Source organism: Cuculus canorus, chromosome 19, assembly GCF_017976375.1.
Source record: "Cuculus canorus isolate bCucCan1 chromosome 19, bCucCan1.pri, whole genome shotgun sequence".
NCBI lineage: Eukaryota > Metazoa > Chordata > Aves > Cuculiformes > Cuculidae > Cuculus > Cuculus canorus.
In genome coordinates, this window is record NC_071419.1 from 3,599,022 (window position 1) to 3,617,166 (window position 18,145).

At 46.3% G+C, this 18,145-nt stretch overlaps 1 protein-coding gene across 2 annotated transcripts in view; it reads right to left on the bottom strand.

The window, feature by feature from the left end:
- Positions 1-18,145, bottom strand: part of COL5A1 (collagen type V alpha 1 chain) — a 154,743-nt gene that overhangs the window by 87,477 nt on the left and 49,121 nt on the right. The gene's annotated exons all lie outside the window — the stretch shown is intronic.

Sequence of the window (18,145 nt, forward strand, 5' to 3'; positions counted from 1 at the left end):
TCATTGCTTCCTGTGAATAACCTTTACAAAATTAATAGAAATGTCTGCAAAATGGCTTTCAATTACTATTTTAATAGAGAGAAATAGTCTTTCCCTCCCTTTCCCTTTTTGTTTTTTACTATTCTGGCTATTTTTTTTTCCCCAATGTAATCACCAAAAGAATGATGATACAGTACTGGGAAAATAGAAAATGCCAAATTCTCATAGAACATTTCACTTTCCCATCCAGCTCTGGTCACCACCTGACAATGTGACCTGCAGAGTGAACTCGGCCATGGTGTGACCAAGAGGACATCACCCAGCTCTGAGCAGAGACCTGAAGGAATATGGGGGTGATATGGGGTTACTCACACCATATAACATTGTCCCTGTCTCCAAAGACAGTTCAGAGCAACAGAACATGCTGTGCCTTTGGAGGCCCCTCCAGGGGAGGATGTCCAACCTGGCCAAAGCAATTTGCTTAACATTGATGATGTCAAGATCCTTCCAGCTGCTATTTCTGCACACAAGACCTCAACCACCCCTGCCCCTCATTGACAGCTGAGTTAAGCCATTTATACCCTTCTCTCACTTAGGTGGTTAAAGCTCCCCAGTTTCCATAGGGTTATGGGGAGTGTCCAGCACTGTTGGGATAAGCTGAAATAAAACAGCCACAAAAGCAGACTTAATGCTTGTCTCCGAGAGGCAAGGAAGGAAGGCTGAAAGCTTTTTCTTCCTGATAAGGTTGGATTTACACCTCAAGGAGAACTGATAGTCTGCATCCTGTAAGCGACCAGGACTACAACTGTGTTTCCTCGAGGAATAGATAAAGCAAGGAAAGGCATGTTGGCTAAACACAGTGCAAAAGGTTAAGCAGAAGAGAATTTGCTAAAGCTGAGTTTGCTTTTAGTCTCTGCTGATGGCAGCTACTGAAACACACACGGAGAGGAATCTTGGCTCGGTCCCACCCTGCTTCCCTGCAGCACAACTGGAGCTGAGTGTTCCTCTGGGTCTGATGGCTCAAGGCAGCATCTTTCAGTACATGGAAAGATGTCACCTGCAAGTCCCATGAGCCACAGGGCCATGGCAGAAACCCCAACCTCACTCAACACACCAAAGGACGCGCTGGTGGTTGCTGCTGAGTGAGCAGGGGAAAATGAACAAGGGAAGCTTCTTGCTAGTTCTGGGTCAAGAACCTGAGAAAATCAGTGCATAACTGAATAAATTTTGTATGCAATGTGTGCCAGGAAAAAGCGTGAGTCGCCTCAGACAGCTCCTTCAGACCTCACCACGCTTCACGAGCATCATTCAACATGCCTACTATTTTCCCATTTCCTTTTCAAACCAAATCAATCACCCTGCCAGCAAAGTTCATCTTTTTCTCGTTGCTCCACCGGCAGCATGCTAAGTCAGAAGGAAAATCCAATGCACCCGGTTTTGGAGGAATGAGAGCCCCAGGGAATAAGCAAGCTCAAGCACACTGACATGGGTTGAGGAGCTCAGTGGTGGGGGAAGGAGAGCTCACAGAGCTGCTAGACTGACCATTCATCTTTGTTTCATTAAAGCAAGTGCACGTCACTGGTGGATACCCTGTGTTAACACTTGTAAAAAGCAGACAGGAGTAAAACCTTGTTAGCAAGATTCCCAGTCAACTGACCTCATCCCTCAGTGCAAAACAATAAAATGGGCTAATTTAGCCTGTAATAAAAAGCCCCACTATCTGAACTTCACAAAAGATGCACAAAGCTCTGCTGTCAAGAGCCCCATTTCTTTGATTTAAAAAGCCAACTTTAAATAGAGCAAGCCGTGCTGGGAGGTTCGCAAGCTTTTTGTGTCCTCTCAAGTGTGTTGCCACTAATAAATTTCACCAAGACATAGCTGCCCCCAGCGCGGGCTGACAAAGGCAGCAGCCAGCTCCGCTCCCGTTCCTTGCTCAAGTGTCTATTTTTTTCACTGTTATGGTTACACAAAATACCCAAAGCCTCTCTCCTTCCTATGTCAGCATCTGCTTTTTCAGCAAGAGCAGAGATAACGAAGATACCAATAATTTCTCCACACACATGCAACAGCTATGCATTTTCCATGAAGCCTTTGTAAGAGAGAGAACTTACCATTACACCAAGAGAGTGGTTTAAAGACTTTACCAGCCAAGTCATTTAGGTCTTTAAGCCTTACTTGAAAATAAAGAAGTATCCAAGTCAGTGAGCAAGTCAGGAACAGATTGGTATTGCCCTGAAGGAGAGGTCACCAGCATAGTGTCCTCCAGTCTCAGCCACCCATGCAGATAGTGTAAAGTCCTCTGCTGGTATGAGAACAAGTTGGGCACATCTGGGCACAGAGGGTTCAAGAAAGCGCTGCGGTAACCAGCGTACTAGTTAGCGGGGAGAGGCAAAGCACAGTTGGGCTTTACTGGTTTGATTAAAAATTTGGAAGTGGAGGAATAAAGAGGTCATTTTTTGCCTGAAAATAACCAATATTTCATCCGTCAGAAGAAATCGTTTTTAAAAAGGGGAATAAATCACATTTTGACCTTTATTCATAGAACTTCCCGTGAAGAGTAAGATGCAGGACAGCACATTTATGAAAATGATGGTGAAATGCGAGGCTTTTATTTCCTCCACCAAACAAATGTAAGTGCTAACTGTCCGGACCAGTAAGAATCTACCTGACATTTATGGTAAAGCCATTTATGCCGGATGACTCATTTGCTTTATGGATTAAGTTCCATCCAACCAGTTTAATTCAACTCCATTCAACTCCCCAGCCAGCTCCCAGACAAGAACGGAAAAACTCTTCTGGAGCATTTTTTAACACTTATTCTATATGTGTGCAAAAATGTCACATCGCTTCCAATGACATCAACTGCAGTAACTTGGAGAAATCGCTGTGGTTCAACAAAACAAACAGCTGGAGAGGATAATCAGAGTGACTTCATCTGGCATTGGCAGCAGCTCCATAAACACTGGGATTCTTTGGGGCTCTCACTGTGACACACTGATAATTAACTGGACTGTTGTTTCTGTGCATCACCTACTCCAGAACTCTTAATATTCATAAGAATAAATGCTGCTTGATGTGCCTTTTGACATTTAAATTGGACAACCACGGGCCTAGGACAAACAATTGTACATGCACACAGAAAATCCGCAAAATTATTGGAAGCAATTGGGATGTTGCTGAGTTTTATTATGACAAACTCACTGGTTCCATAAATACAAAGTCAGTCAGGTGGGTTTAAGAGTGGCAGAGGTTCAATGTAGCTCTGTGAAGTGAATGCTTAGAGATCTCAGCCACCAGCGAGCTTCCAAAAAAACTAATCCCTGTCTCGGAGACAGCCTGCCAGCCTTCAGATGTTCCACTTGATAAAACCTGTCAGCACCACTTGCCCATGGATGGAGAGTTTCTGCTAAGGACGCAGTGGCTGCCCTGCTCCTGGGCTCCAAGATGTTCCTTGCCTGCACATGTTGGAGTAAAAGTGGTATTGGAGAAGTCAAGAAAGAAGGGAAGACCCAGAGCACACTGTGCCCCCAGTGCAGACAGATCCCAACTTAGAGGTATGGTAACTACTCAGAGCATTGCTGTATCCTTTGTTGTACTGGCATCATCCCAGAGTCCTTTATTTAAACACAGCTGCTCCAGAAAAGAAGCCAAACTGCAGCCATGGGGTCAGATGAGGCCTCATCACCCCTGCTGCCGGCTCCTGCATACCTGCGTCCTGCATCCCTCTCACTGGCCAGCTGTGGACAAGAGTGAGCTCACAGCAGTGGGGGAGCAATTGGTACCCAAAGGGCATCCTTTGGGCTTCCAAAAATTTTGCACAGTGAAATGCGAAGGCAATAGCTGAAGGTCTGGCTAAAAAGAATAGAAAAAAAAAAAAAAAGCCTCAACTCACATGCAATCATGAGTCAGCTACAGATATTTGGTGGTTTGGATAAGCCCAACCCGGATGTTTGCTTCCCCAACCCACGCAGAGGGGCCGCAGGAACACACGGGGCAGCTTTGCTGCGAGACCTCTGCTATTTTGCCTGTCAGGCTCCAGTCACCACAAGAATGGCTCCCTCCTGGCTTTTGGCACTCAGATAGGAGCCTCTTCCGAGCCTTCTTTAGAAAAAAACAGGTTTAATTACACAGAAAAGGGATATAAATTTCCCTTGAACTAAATACAGCTTCAAGGAAAACCCCCTCTTAAGGGCTGATGATAGTTTCTCTTTCTCACTACATCTCGGTTTGGGAGAGAAGGTACCTTAAGAAACCCTGTTCCCACAACACATCAGCTTCATCCTCCATCCCCAACCCACCTTAGCATTTCTGTTATTAAACTTAACAGAAACTACAGTAATTACTTGGACAGCCCACATGCCTCTTCCCCTGACCACAGCAACAAGAAGAAAATAAGCCCTTTGGCTCAAAGGTAATTAACCTCCCCAATAATTTTCAACCTCTATATTTTATAATCTCAGGGAAGAACCCAGTGTCCTATCACGTAGGGACCCATTAACTTGTTGTTAGCCCTGGGCACTTGCTTTGAAGGAACAGGGCAGAGGAGCACAACCTCCCCTCTGTGCCTCTTGCCCTGCTACCCTTCACTCCAAGCTGTCCTCAACATCCAGCCCTGCTCCAACGTAAGAAAACGCGGTCAGGCAACGTCATGTCATGCCTCTTCCATCCATAACTGCTGGATGCTCTGGTCAGCTGCTCTATGACCTTTATGACTATGAAAAAGAGGCTTTTTGAGCAAGGAGCTGTTTTTGTACACGCGTGCAGAGGCCACAGCGTGCTGTAGGTCTGTCAGCATCATATTGGAATACAAATTACACGCAGTTTAGCAATGATTCGTTACTGGAAGGGAAGGACAAGTGCTTCTCTAAGAGAACAAAAGCCAGATGGCTTTGCTAATTCTGGAAAGCTCTCCCGAAGAAGCTGTTGCTCTGCCAATACCCAAATACCAGTCAAGGACTCAAGTCATTAGCAGAGCAGAAGACACTAATAGGAGGTTCATTTCTAGGCAGCTACTTTCCCCCAAGCTCTCATAACCACACAAGGTAAATAACGCCTGCCCTAACGTAGGCACATAGGCTCCCAGCAGCAGCTGAAATGTTGAGCACCTTCTGCGCTTGCCAGAGTAAATGTGAAGTCAGATCTTATACCACCCCATCCCCTTTTTTTTTTTTACTTAAGGGACACCACAGAACTAATTCCCAAAGACAACGTACACCACAGCCATCGGCAGTATGGATTATTTACATGACAGAGCTTTACAGGAGACAGACAGACCCATCCACCATTCCCATTTCTTATTCACAGTGGGTGAAAGATTGTTTTGCCTTTCCAAATGACTGGGTTTGTCAAAACTATTAATCATTGCTAACTTCCTTCAGCTGCTTTCCCTGGAATCCTCACCAAGTCCTGGCAGCCCTGAGCCCTTTTTCTCTCTCTGGTCTCATGCAATACCTCTACAGTTGCCCTTTCCTCAGCCCTCTGTTACCCCTGTCAACTTAACCCATCACATCCTACCCCAACAGATTCTTAAGAAGGGACTGGCGATACCCTGAAGAGAACAGAAAAGGGAAAAAGATGAACAAAACTGACCAAGCTCGAATGGATGTTTAATGATGGGGCAAGAGCTTACGCCGAGCTCCAGATTTGCCACTCTGACCACACAGTCCCATCCTCCCCGCACCAGCTCCCGGTCCCTTCACTGCCAACATTGATGTGTTCCCAGGCACTTCGCCTAATTGGAACCTCCATCCTTCCACAAGGGACATTTAATCACCAGTTTAAAGATCCCCAAAAAGCTCTGGGGCTGCTTTATGCTTTGAGGCAATTGTACTTCACCTTATTCATCCTCGACCCCAATTGACTGAAGGGGGCTGTGCACTCAGATGAATGCACAGCTCCCACCGTAAGCCATAAATGAGCATTGCTTGCAGTGGGCGATGTGTCTTTCCTAGCTAAAAGCTGATGCCTCGGCCTTGGATAACAGTTTTCGTTTGAAAACCTACCAAATGGGTGGAAAACACCCGATAAAGCAGATTAGAAACCTGCCATTTAATTAAGACCCAAGAGCTTCAGGGACTCAGGGTGGAGAGCAAAGCAATCTTTAAGAAAGAGGCAGCCTGGAAAACAGGTGGCATTGGCAAAAGAACTGAAAGTTATCAACTCTGAGTAGTTACTGCAAGGCTATCACAGCAATGCGTTACTCCAGGGGTTTTGTTTCAGAGCTGGAAAAGCCACTGTGGGAGAACACAGCATCTCCCAGTAGGTTCGCCTGATGCAGCCCTCCAGTTGCAGCAGGACCCGTGGAGTCAGGCTGCGCAAGAGGCATATCAGCTGGTAGCAAAGGAGATTTTCTCCAGCAAATGGGAAAATCAAAGCTAGAAAAAAAAATAGAAAAAAAATCTGAAGGTAGACATGGCCAAGGCAGGAGAAACTGGACCGTGGTTTAAGCCTCATCCTCACCACACTGGCTGCAAGGCTCCCTCAGGAGCATCCCAGGTCAGGCAGTGCAGAGCAGGAGGCAGCGTCCATCCCACGCACGTACCAAGGGACTCGTCCAGCTTTCCTTTGACTCATGTCTGGTGCTGCAAACCACCAGACATCGGCTGCGTGCTCCACAGGCTGCGCTGCAAAGCGGACAAATACTTTTAAGAACTCTTGCAGCTAATTGCACAAGGGATCGGGACCCACCCAGAGGAGAAATGACTCCTCGGCTTCTGTTTATCCTCACGCCTTAGAGCTCTGTACGGACCGCTTTCCATCAAACGTGTGGCATCACCACCACGCACTGCGGTCCTCTGGAACAGAATATCTGGAACAGAATATTTGCATCCCTCCCACTCCAAGCTCCCCGTTCCCCTGCTGATCCAGGTCCCTCTTAAAAGCACTGCCATCCACAGGGCCAGCACTCAGCTGTCGATTTGTCTGCTTTTCTCCTCCTTTGAGTGAGCACAAACATCGTAACTCTTGATGGGACAGGAAAGTACACCCAGGGCAAAGCAGCAGCCAAGCAGTAGGGACTGAACGGAAAGGAAAGGCAGCCAAGATGCCTTGAAAATACAGCAAATGCAAAGAGCTGCTAAAAAGTACCCAATAGACAGATATCCTTAAGTCAACAATCGTCATGCTCAGACACTCAGCTCCACCAGCTATTTTAATATATTTATGTCTGTTAAACAAACCACAATCTGTCTGCAAGGATTTCTGGGTGTGAAACAATCAGTTATGGGTATGGAAAGTGGGATGGGACTGAATAGCTTCCCGTACTCTGCAGCCCCAGCCTGGAAGGGCAGACAGGCAGGGAGAAGGGTTGTGTAGACTGGTGTGACAAAAGGCTGCTTTATATTCACTCCTTCTCTACAGCCTGGCCAAGCACTGTGGTAACATAAGAGGCAAAAATAATATGAGAAGTTTCTGCAGCTATTTTGCAAAGAGGGGGGAAAATAATAGCACACAGTTCAGGTCTTTAAAGGCAAAAAAAAAGAGAGAGAAACAAAGAAAGAAAAGAAGAAACCCCTGACTATTCCACCTCTCTCCACCACAATAAAGAGAGGACATTACTCTCAAACTTTATTCTCCTGTTGTAAAGTCAGTCTTTATATTTGAAGAATAAGCATTCTTAAACGTTCTTCCTTTACGCTGTGTGTTCTGGGCAGATGATCTGAAACCCCCCCAACATATTAGAAACATGTGCAAAGAACAAGGAATCTAAACCACATGTTTTTATTAAACTGCATGACTTCCAGTTCAAATTTCATCACATTGAAGTAAATATTTTCTTTCTAATGTAGCAGCTGCATGTTAGGTTATCCCTAATAGATGTTTCATATATGTACCCATATGCATAGATACATGCAGGTGCCCATACACATGTCCTACGCTGATAATCTTGACAGACGTCAATGTGAGACCACAAAGCTGATGCCGATTTTGCTATTTTTCTTCTAAAAACAACCTGCACACACACACAATTGAAAACTAAAGCTGTAAGGGTTCCAGAATTTCAGAAATACCTGATTTAAGGCTGCATACTCTAAAATCCATCCCTCTGTCTAGACATATTAGCACACAGGCTTTAATGATGACCCAGGAGCACAATACTTTTCTACAGTACTTCCACCACATGTGGTTCACGAGGGCCCAGGACGCTCTCCTCTGCACCTCTTTGCACACCATCTGCACGCTCCTCTAACCTCCACTTTGTAGCCCCAGTGCTTGCATACATGTATATTTTTAAGTGTGACATCTATAGATGCAGATGTTAAGCACTACTACCTTAAATGCACTCCTTCACTGACAGAGGAGGAAAGCATCCAGATTTAGATGCTTTTGAAATGCTCTGACTTCCTAATAACTTAGTTTCCACTTGGGGCATGCATCCTGCTAAAATTTCACATATCCCTAGTGGCTTTCCTGAAGCCAAGGCTTAATCCTTATCCCCAGCCTCTTCCAGCGGAAGCTGGGACATGCCTAATGCAGCTATCGCTGGGTGTTTACAGAGCGCCTGGGCATCACCTCTGGAGCACAGCATGCATTTCCCACTGGAGCACTAACCACATGCCACGTCCACAGGGATGGACACTGACCCGGCCAGCACAGCTGCAGGAGCCCACACCACAGGCACCGATCTTACCATGAAGTACCAGCTTGAAGCCAGCTGAGCATGGACCATTTATCCCACTCACCGGTCACCCATGCCCTAATAATCTTTGGGATTTCTACCACCTGTAGCAGACGCAAAGCCAATCCACAAGTCCTGCTCACACCAGTACCCACCAGTGCTCTCATTTCAGCTCCAGTAATGCAAGAAGCCCATACCCTCAGGCGGTGAACACCAGGTTCCAGGTGCACCTTAGGGCTGGAGGATGAAGAACTGTGTCCATCTAAAACAAACAGCCAGCTGGGGACCACCAGTCCTGGCCAGCTGGGGACCACCCTCAGGTGACACTTCTCTCTGCGAAACCATTTACAGCTCTCCTGCAGTAACACCTTCCCCAAGAAAAGAAAATGGGATAGGAACTGGAGTTCCTTGACTAAGTCACCAAAGGCTTCAGAGGCATTAACAGCTGTCGGATGGAAACCTTGCAACGTGATCTATCTAGACCATGTTACTAACCAGGCTTGATTGGAAGAAATAAATCCTCCGCTGGCTTATTTTTGAGCTGCTGGCCAGGCAAAGGTGTTCGTTCTATTTCAGGGGAAGGGTAAAAAAAAAAATAAAAGGGTAGAAAACCTGATTATAGAAAACCTTTCCAAAGTGACTCAGTTTTCTTTGGCTGCTCCAAAACTCCCATGAACGTGGTAAATAGCCTGACTCTCTTTTCCCCTCTCCAGTTTTGACTGAAAAATAGGAAACTCATTTCTGAGAAGAGCTGGAACAAGAGAAAAGTAGGTTCAGACTCTGCATGAAGGGCCAGCTTGGCAGAAGGACTTGGCACGCTTGTACCACCTCCTAGGGAATGTGTGAGATGTTAAGGTCAGAGCTGGTGTAGGTCCTTAGCAAACCTGATCTGTGCATGCTCCTTGTGTGGGATCTTAAACGCTGCCTCCATTCATTTAAGGCAGAACCTGTTCTTGTAGCTTTGCCAGCACAAGGAGCTAGAGCAGAACTGGTTCCTCCCTACAAGGGTTCTACCTAGAGGAAATAGTTGGACTATGAGCTGCTGGCATGCTAGAGGGAAACATCTTCACCAAAGAAACTACACAGCCTTCTGGCCGCCTCTGTAATTACAACTGCTAGCAACTAAACGCTCGTTTCTCCGGTGTATACCAGAACCCACACACAGTTATTTAATTTGAAGGTTTAAACTGACACGTAAGGAATCGTCCTCTTCTAACGAATTCGTTAAGACAGCAATGTCTTTTTTTTTTTCAGGCTGGTTTTGCCTGAAAATAAGCCATGTGTGATCTCTGTGCTGCCACAGGTGTGTCCATCTACTTCAATAACTCTTGAATTCAACCTTTGATTTCAATCCCTTTTGACAGAGGAAAAAAGCTCAAGATAATTTAAGTTCTACAAATATCATAGAAACAGACAGTCAGGTAAAAGAAAGGCATCGTACAAGTTCACCGTCTGAGGGGAGAATTTGCAGCATGAATTCACATCTGATTGGATATAGAAGAATATATAAGAAGACATCTCTTTAATGTTCCTACCACGGGGAAAGCTCTAAGCAACCACAAGGCTGAAATTAGAAGGAATCTGGACTTAGGACTAATGTCAAGGTATCTCTGAGGTTCCCAGTTGCAACAACTGGAAAAAGCTGAACTGAAGCACCGCAAAATAAGCAGTTCTTTTTGCATTTCTGCCTATACATGGAAAACACCCTTTTAACCTCAATTTTCCAGACCCAAGATGAATGGAGGAGAAATCCAAGCATCTCTAGGTGTCGGCTTGCCAGCTCCCCCGGCAGCTCTCAGGGGAACACCGTGGGACAGCGGTGTTTGTTGGTACCTGTGATCAAATGCCAGTGACATCCAGGCTGGCACTGCCACCCAGGAAACCTCAGAGGAGCCTTTAGTCAAAGACAGCAACTTTTCCATCTGCACAACAGACTTTTAAGCATTACTGGCTCTCCGGCAAACAGTAGGATCAAACCCTTAGAGTTTTTCTATATGACCACACAGCCGCTTGCCGCTCTATGATTTCTGCCTTCAAACTCTTCATTTGGGAACTTCAAATCAGCATTTATGTCATAGTCCACGCAAATTACAGCCTTGATCCCTAAAAATAGAGGCCCCACAATCACCATGTGCTCTGTTGTCACCGTCTTTACATTTAACTTCATAGCTCAGCCACTGTACAGTTTGGTTTCATTCCCTTCCAGATTACAAATGCTTAGCTAGACGTGCAAATCTACAGGACAGCTTCAAAAGAAACACTAAAAACTGCTCAAAAATTGTACTGCCAAGTTCGCAGGTACTCTTTAATAGGCGCACAATCTGTTTACAATATTAAAACCACCAGCTGAGAGTGACTTCATAGCAATAAATTATTCAAAAGAGATATAATGGCATTTTTTTTGAATAAGCCAGAATCCAGACGTTATTTTCCTTTTAACTTATTGACTATTCCAAAGTGTTCACAAAATAAGGTATTAATAACACACCAGCAGAAGTGTTTCAAGCAGTTACTTCTGGTGTTTTTCAGCCAGGACCTGATTTGGCTCCGGTCTATTCACACGGTGCGGTTTTGTTCCCTAATTGAAGCATCAAAGCAGATTACGCCTCTGAACACTTGCAAGCAGCAAATTAGACTATTCAAAAAAAAAAATCCCTTAATGCTTGCTCAAAAAGTTTGCTTCCAGGGATAAGCTTAAGCAGGGCAGTTCGGAGGCACCCGGCAATAGGTTTTTATAACCCCAGCCTCCTCTTGATGCTCCAGGCAAGCTTTCCTGCAAGGATAAAACCATAGGATTAGGTGATAAGGTGCTGCGCTCCCTGACAGCCATGGAAGCGCCTGATGTGACAGCGGGGCTCACATTGCCAACCAGCAATGCCAACTGCTGGGACAATCAGGGAAGGTACCAGAACCAGGCAAAGTTTGGCTTCACATCAGTGGCTGCAGTGAAAAAAACACCACTGAAAGATTTTTCCCTCCTCTGCACGCACACCCTGCCTGCGGTGCTGGGGAGGAACAGGCAGCAGGTTGCACCCACCACACCACCTGGGTGCTAACAGCTTCGGCAGTGCCCCGAGGCCGGGGTGAGGGGCCCAGCGAGGTCGGCATTGCCAAGACAAGAGCCCCATGGGCAGCATCCCACAGAACTCACAGTCAGACCCACTCCAAAGCTGCCTGCCTATTGTGGGTGGCATTCCCATAAAGGGAGGACAGTGGCAGCCTGACCTTCCACTGTCCAGCATGGAAATTACAAGAAAAACACAAAAGCCCAGCCCAGGCCTCTGAGAAATGAACAGGACAAAATGAATAGATGTCATTGTCTGCCATGACCTGCCAGCCCTTTAACTAGTGGTTAATAAAGCTGAGAGGGGAAGAGGAGAAAATGAAACAATGAGCTATCTTGAAATAACGCCCTCATTTTGCATCCCATGTATTCCAAACAGAGCTGCCTTTCTGAAGCATTTGCTCAATATCCTGCGCTCCAAAGATCAGGCTCAAAAAAAAGTGATTTTCTCCATTTTCCTCATCGCATTCATTAGGAATTCCTGGAAGGAACCCAAGACCCCATTTCCCCTTGTATTCCTCTGCCCAGGGCAGCCCTGCTCTCCCCCACCACTCTCCCAGTTGTCACCACACAAAGGGCATCTCCACTGCAGCAGTGTCCAACGCGCGTGGCCTGAGCAGCCCCGCGGCCTGGCTGGTGTCCCCAGCTGCAGGCTCTGGGACGTCTCCTTTTATCCAGGCCATGTTCCTCATCCTCATCCCTGGGAGGCCACTTTGGATGAGGCTTTGAGCAACCTGATCCAGTGCAAGGTGCCCCTGGAACTGGATGGGCTTTGAGGCCCCTTCCAACTCAAATCGTTCCACGATTTTATGATATGAAGTGAGGAAACTGCAGCATTTCCCTTAGAGAGGAGCTGCACCCTAGAGGGGAGCACGCAGTCTCTGAAAACTCCACTTAAACCCAAATTAGAGTCCACGAGGCTGCCCAGCCTTCTGGTTTCTTCTTGTGGTTGTGCTGACCTGACCACACACTCAAGTGCCCCATTTTCTTTACCATTTCCCTCAGAGCTGCATTTCCCCCATCCAGCTTCATCTCCTGATGTCACTGCCTTACCAAGATCTGACCGTACTGTTCCAAGTTTCCTCTCTCCATCCAAATCAAATAATCCACTAATAACTAAGCTAAAGGGCTGGGTTTTTTTCCTATAGAAGTTATTTTTCAATGACATATGTGTGAACCATAAGGGATAGTTTAAAAACAGATTCTCCTTCATTACAAGCTGCGGCACAGCACATCGCGGTGTTGCTCTTTTGTGTCTTCCCCTTCCTCGCCAAACGATGCCGTTTCCTGGCTCCAGTTTCATGTTGATTTATTTCCCTTTCATCTATGGAAAATTAGGAACGAGATCAGCTTCTGCTGGCTGCGCCGCCCACACGAAGCTGGATACGCCAGCATATTGTAAAGGGGACTCTCACACAGTGGAAAATATGTAGTGAAGTGAAGCTCTTGGCTTAAGCCGCCCATCTGAAACTTGCTGTTGGAGCTGAGCTGAGCCAAAGTGGAGGCAGTTGCTGAGTTTTCAGTTAGCCCTGTGTAAACAGGGTCGTGGTGTCTGCCTCGGAGGTGTTGGTCCCAACGACCCAGAAAGTTTGGGCTTCATTCCCACCCCTGGCTGTGATGGAGGGTGGGGGATGCAAAGGGAAAGAGAAGGTCTAGGGAAGGTGGCGAACAATCTGAAGGGAGACTTGAGGAGCAGCCAGTCGTGATACAGAAAAGGAGAAGGAGGCAGGAAAGAAATCTGATCCAAGATCTCATCAAACTTCATGGCGATCAAACACAGCAGATAGCTTTTTGCAGCTCCACCAGACAATTCACACCACAGCTACAAGAGCAGGAAGAGAAACCAAGGAGCAACTCCATGCTGCTGCTCTATGGATTTCCCATCCTCTCCCTAAACACTTCCCAAATTCCAGTGCGAGCCATCACACAGCTCCAAAGCTCATGGCTCGCTTTGGAAAGCCTAACTTCTCCCTAAGTCTGGGCTCCCTTCCATCGCCAAAGGGTGTCTCTTTGCTTCTAGCAGCACATCAGGGCTTCCTGCTCCCATCCCACAACAGCTGGAGCTCTTCTGAGTACTAAGATGTCAAAAAGCTGCATATCCCTTCCTTTCATCCCATTGTTTTTTTTTTTTTCTCACAGCTGAAGTAATCTGGAAGCTGAGCTGCCACTTTCTCAGCCCCACAGACAGTTTTCCATCCCCGTGACTGCCATGACCCCAAGATCCACCCTGAGACTTTATGCTTAGCCCTACACCCCAAGGTGGCTGAAGATCAAGGCGCTTGTATACACAGAGGCTTTTAATCAGGACTTGGAATGTTTTCTGCCCCAGGAGGTAAATAGAGAATCCAGGTTTTATGGATTAAAGGGAATGGGGGGAAAATAGACCTGGCTGCCAAAATTATCTCAGGATATAAGTGGGATTACATGCTTAGCCGTGGGGATATCTGCTGACACACTCAGAATTTAACTTAACACCAAATTTTGGTTGGCAAAGAATTTTCCGTCATTTAGCAGGTGACAATCACCAAGCCAGGGAGCACTAAGCAGGACACATCTGCTGGGACCACCCGAGGAGAAAGCTTTTGTGCTGGTTCCTATTGCTTTTTCCCACTGTTGCACCAAAACTGGCCAGTGTTGCTCAGGAAAAAGCTGAAGATGGATAGGTGAGCTAGTGTGCAATACCTCTCATCCATCTCCTTCCCTCTTTCTCCAGGAAACCAGACCGTCTCCTTTGATGATGTTCACATACTTCTCACCTCCTTACTTCAAAGTATTCCTGCAATTATGTTTCAACACTGCTAATTGTCCACGAAAGATGATTTTTCTTTTTTATTTCCTTCATGAGGACTTCTGCGTAGCACCTCCCAACCCAGCTTCAGCATTCAACAAGTCTTACACCTAAACCATAGAATCCTGCATAGGTACCATAACAAAGCTAATCCTAATTATCCAAGCTTCTCATCCCACAGAAAGGAAGTGGGTTTGTACACCCTATGGCCTGAAGAGTAGATGTGAGGTTCAGCCCCGAAAAATGGTTGTTTGAATAAAATCCACTAAGGAACAGCAATGGATGCAGTCTGACCAGCAATGGCAGCAGTAGCTGAGCATCACAGCTCAGATTTCTGTATTCTGAGCAGCAGGCTGGAAGAGGGTAAACACAATTTGCAGATAAATTTGCTTATGCGAGGCATCAAAGCCTCAGGAAAACCTTCCTATGTCTGCAGAAATTCCAGAGCAGAGAACAGTGCACAAAAGTAATATTCACCACAAATTCTCTCATCTCCCCACACATTTTGCCTCAGTGGCCAAAGCACTGTTTGTTCAAGCAGCCTTGACCTCCTGAACCATGGCCAGTACGTGGCTACGTGTGGAGAACAATGAGCCCACGGTTAGAGACTTTTTTTCTGTGTTCTTGGAGGGAATAAAACACACATACACACAAAAAAACCCCACAAATCCCATCCAATATTCTGCACAAATCATTAGGAATACCCTCTTCCAGCCCCCATCCCCAGGGTGATGTATTTATTGTGAACATATACATTCGATCCCGCTTGGCTCTGACAGACTAAGTAGTACACCTGCACGCTGGGGATGTCTGGAGTGGGCTAGGATTTTCCTTTGGGCTTTGGCAAGCAGCCCAGACTGCCTCAAAAAATAAAAAATAAAAAGGCCTCGCTGTGCGTAAGGAACATGTGTTTCATTTGTTCATACCTAAATGACAGGGGAACGGGTTGAACACAAAGTCAACTAAGAGGCTTCTAGTTAGGATGGGTTTTTTTCCTGTGCTGGGTTTACTCTGTCCTCTCTGCAATGAGAGGTTATGTGCATAGAACCCTAGCTGAGAGAAATGAAGACTTCAAGCAGTATTCTGCAAAAGCAGGACAGAAGCAAAGTCCTAAATTTCAAAGAAACATCAGCTGGAGCACTGGCAGGTCAACAAGGACGCAAACCCAGCTCCCTGCCTGACCAGCTTGTAGAAGCTCAGCGCTCACCATCCTCTTCCTCAACACCATGGCTCTCCCGTGAGCTTGGCTCAGATGAGTCTGTACTCCCACTAAGTTCACTGCAACAACACAAACTGATCAAGATTGGATTTGCCGAAGGAAGATGATGTTTTCCTGTCCATAGGCTTCTGCTCCAGAGGGACAGGACTTGGATTTGATGATCCTTGTGGGTCCCTTTCAACTCAGGGCATTCTACGATTCTATGAAATTCATTTTTATACAAATAAGACTAATTGGGGTGTCACCTTCCACTTAGAACAAGCTTCTCAAGTTAGCAGGCAAAGGGAAACATGCGCTGATGGGGTTGGTGGCACGCTATGGCTCTCTGCTCTCAATAATCACTTCTCCATATTGCATAGTAATGCTGCCAACAAAGTTCAGCTGGAAACTTCTCCCGAACAGCATGAGTATTTGGCTTTTCCCCCACTCTCAAGCTGAAGAAAATCATCTTTCCCAAGCATGTCTGTTTGCTCTTCTCTTCAGTGCCTTTCTAGCACTCCAGGTCCCTTCACTGTGTCATTTCTGCTCCTGAAGCCCTGTCCTGCTGCCTGCTCCCAGCAGACATCCATGTCCACAACACTGCTGCAAACCTTGGCATGATGTCACCAGAGAGGAGCAGGTTTCCAGCATTACATCACCCTGTCTGGGCTGAGCAATCAGCCTTTTGCACCTCAGAGTTTCCATGGAAGAAACTGAGCCCCCTCGTCCTCCCTCCTGCTATCCAAGGGGGTGAAGCAAACTACAAACGAAGCCATCAGCTGAAAGAGTAATGACACTACACCTAACGGCATCCATCACGTATAACGAGCCTGCCTGGGTTGCTGCTTCCAGCATTTAAATATAAAACTCTGCCAGGTGAATGTCAGGAACAACCAGACCCAACTCTGCTCCCCAAACCCTTCAATCCCTGTGGTGGATGGAAATTATTTTGAAGGATGAGCTTTGCTTCTCAGAGACCACTCCGTTTTTCTCGTTAGCAGTTTCAACCGGTTTACCCCACTCTGCAGGAAAAGAAAGTTAAGGCAACAGCCTGCCTTTCCTCTCCATGTCATGGCCCAGGCTGACAGCAACGATGCATAACCCTGCACGGTATCGCTCAGCATCCCTCCCACTGACAGTTCTCCCCATTTCCGACTCAGCATCCTTGCCCATGCCCTCCAAAATGGCAAAAGCTCACCCAAACCAAGTAGCCCGCAGGAATCCCTAGTATGGCATCTATCAGGCTCCAAAATCTGCCTATTTGAAACATAAGAATAAAAAAAATATTTCCCATTTCAGTACCCCCTAGAGTCATGGCACATCACTATTATTGTGACAAGGAGCAGGTAGGAAAGCCAGCAGTTCCTCAGACCAGGGTGAGGTCCCATGTCCTTCACCAGCGATTCACCTTAGGCACTAACTCTGGATTTTAGTGAGTTCTAAGCGCCACACAACCTCAGCATTCAAGGTGCTTTGATAATAAAATCATAAGGAGGAATCCCTCAACAAGCAATTCCTTGGGTTTGGGTGCCTTTTCCTATTTACAGACACCACCACCTGTTGCTGCTCTCAGGCTCGTGACCGCCAAGCAGGGCTCCCTGAAAGCTTCATCTCACCACCAGGTTCCTCAGTGCTGGTCTGACTCTGCTGCCAGCACTTAAGCTATTCAGCCTATACCTAAGAGAATTCTATATTAAACAGCTATTAGACACTGCCAAGCCTCCTGGGATTCTGCTTTCTCCTTATCTCCTTCCACGCAGAGTCTTTTATCTCCTCTGGTAGACACAGGGAATACAAAGTGCTTTGGAAACCCACAGCTTCCCCTTATCGCCACCCCAAGTAAGATCAGTATGGTTGAAGGATCACCACTCTACCTCATCTCTAAAGTACAGCACCTGCAGTATCGTACAGAGCGTGAGTATCCAGAGGAATTTCAACATTTAACCGATGCCGGTGTCTGAAACTGAAATTCAGACCCCCCAGCAGCCAGAGCCCCATTGGTACAATGTAATGCTGGACACGAGAAGCAGCCCCCACCCAATAAGAGCCAGGCAGTGCCTTGAAGGAAACGCTCCACATCACCCATATGGAGCTAAAACCCATACGGGTCCTCCTGCGAGACTGACTTGTAAGGGCTTGACTCTGCACAAACTGCAAGAAGCAATAAACCCATGCAGCTTCTTAGGCTGATGCTTAACTTGGCAATATTAAAAGATAAATGATGCACTATGTAACTGTTAAACATCAATAAAAGCACTTTTATGGTCCGTTTGAACAATCAAGCACATCTCCCCACGCATTGTGTGCTATCAGAGGCCTGAAGGCATTCGATACCAGCAAACTGCAGTAATTATCTACACATGCCAATGCACAGTTTCTTTTACAGTTTATGAAACAGGATTTACCACTGACCAAAAAAAAAAAAGAACCCAAAATAAAAAAAAAATTAGAAACATTAAATGTGTATTTTGTAATCATGACTAATAAGGCTACATCATT